Source organism: Bombyx mori, chromosome 7 (assembly GCF_030269925.1).
Source record: "Bombyx mori chromosome 7, ASM3026992v2".
NCBI lineage: Eukaryota > Metazoa > Arthropoda > Insecta > Lepidoptera > Bombycidae > Bombyx > Bombyx mori.
In genome coordinates this window covers 5,448,787-5,451,362 of record NC_085113.1, presented here as the reverse complement: position 1 = coordinate 5,451,362, position 2,576 = coordinate 5,448,787, and positions in this window count along the sequence as shown.

Here is a 2,576-nt window from a genome sequence, read left to right as displayed (position 1 = left end):
CCCGGTGGAGTGCGTCGCTGACAGATATCCCCAGTTCCTCCGCTATTTGGTACGACCATCGTACTGTAGAATTATACTATTATATAATATAATTAAAATGGTATATTAGATTATTAATTATATTACTTAATTATACCTTAATTACCAATAGTGAATCAGGTAAACCCGACAAAATATGCACGACGACAGAAATACGCAATCAGTTTCCTTTTTTGTGTCAGACTTTTGCTTTGCGGATTAGATTTAGGAAGGTTAAGTTAAATTTAAGTCATGTTATATCAGACGTTTATTATTATTATTTTTCACACAGATAAGCATAGCCCAAGTTAAAGGTACTAAATGCACAATTTTAAGATATGTAATTGATTGACTTCTAAGAACTTCTTAACTTCTAAGAACAACAAAGCATATCCTGACAAATGCTGAGCTATTCTCACGTTGTAGTATCACTGTCTGCGATCTTGTGTGCTAAATGAACTACCGTTTCAATGCCATTACTCTGAATAAGTTTAACGCTATAGTATTAAGCTTGTCATAAAACATCTCAAAGTAATGTAATCGGAATAAACTATGTGTTTCAAATTGAAGTATAAACAAAATTTAAATACACTTTCTGGCATTTTTAACGCGCTTTTGTTAGCATGGTACTTATATATGTATTTTTGTGTAACGGAATCTTTGAACGACATATTCAGTCTTCTTTTTTCCTCTAACTATTTGCCGGTAGCTTAAACGGACAGACCAGCTACGCGCGAACTTCTTCATAATTCCGGTTTTCTTGAAAATTATGCACACACACCAAGGATCGATGACAACACAATAATCTTGTAACTTCACCTTTGTATCCTGACCAGTATCATCGTTACTTCAACTTGCTATTTAAGCGTGGTTTTTAAAGTGAAACTTTTTTATTACATGGTCTCAAACTTTTTCATCTGTGTGTTGCATGTCGCGTGATGGTCGGCCGCGGAGTAGGGATAAAATGAAAGGCGCTCGTCAGAGCAGCCAAGGCCAATATGGCGGCGCCTATAGTTCGCAGCAGCTGACCGTGTAGTGTATAGACTATTACTCATTTGTGCAAGTGCTCCACGCTATTTTGTTTGTTTTTGTTAGTGTTTAATGTAAATGTTGTTTGTCAGAGTTAAACGTCTATAATGTGAAAAAAAGTTTCACTTTTACTGTGGTTTCATAAAACCAACACAATCCTTTTTTAGTTTCCAAGCTACACAATAATATATTATTTAGACTACGCTTAACGTTGCAAATTAGGCTGTGCGTAATGTTTAACAGTGTGAAATTGCTTAATTTAATTATCATTTTGACTGCTAACTCTTAACCTTGTAAATATTTATGTAATTAGACTTAAATAATTAAGGTGCAGTTAGGGTAGGTGCCCACAACGTGAATGCCGCCTATTTCAAGGTGTGCAGAGGAAACCTCAAGCCTACTCATAAAGTTGCAGAATAGAATGCATAATTGCTTTGCAGCAATCTGGACAAATCAAATGGTTCAGTGTTCACCAGTAGTAATCACGACAGAAATACGTTGAGAACGTTTATTACCGGTTGTAGGACCTCTTGTGAGTCCGCACGGGTAGCTACCACCACCCTGCCTATTTCTGCCGTGAAGCAGTAATGCGTTTTGGTTTGAAGGGCGGGGCCGCCGTTGTACTGTTAAAAATGAGACCCTTACAACTCATGTGTCAAGGTGGGTGGCAGCATTTACGTTGTAGATGCCTATAGACTCCGGTAACCACTTAACATCAAGTGGGCTGTGAGCCCGTCCACTAATCTATGCAATAAAAAATAAATAAATAAAAACTACTAAGTGAGAATACATATGGAGAAGAAGTACCATAAGCTCGTATACAATGAAACTGCATACTACACATACGACACTTTTACTAACAAATAACTGACTAGGCGATTAGAGTTGTAGATCTTCTGGCGAGAATTACTGAGCATTGAAAATTCGTGTCACGAAGAGATTTGTTTTGGCCTTTGTCTAGGTCTTACATATTATGTATCTTCATGAAATCTCGTAAATAAGGACTTCACGGGAGAATGAGCCGCAATGCCAGTATGATCGCCAACCGGCCGCGGCATTTAGTGACTTGTGGTAAGATGTATTGTAAGCCCCCACGAGAACGTACCTCCGCTGTCTATTTATACCGCGAAGCCGTAATAAATTGATTTCAAGGGTGGGACAGCCGTTATATTATACAATACAAGTAATGTCTTCGAGCTCATGTCTCGGGATGGGTATTTACATTGTGATGCCTAATATCTCTGATAATGCTCAACATTAGATGAATCCTGGGTTCATTCACCCATCTATGAATTAAAAAAATAATCTGTATCCATTTAAACATAAAAGTATGGATATTAGTTTTTAGTCTCGCTTGCCCTCGTTTAGGGCAGACAATCGTGCGTGATTTATCCCCTATTGTTTATTTATTGTTAAGAGCTATGAATGTTTCATTAATTCCAAGCTGCATTTGACTTATAGATTTTACATGTATGGTTCCAAAGCTTCGGCATTAAGATCAAAAGTCACCTTTCGTGACTCTGGATGAG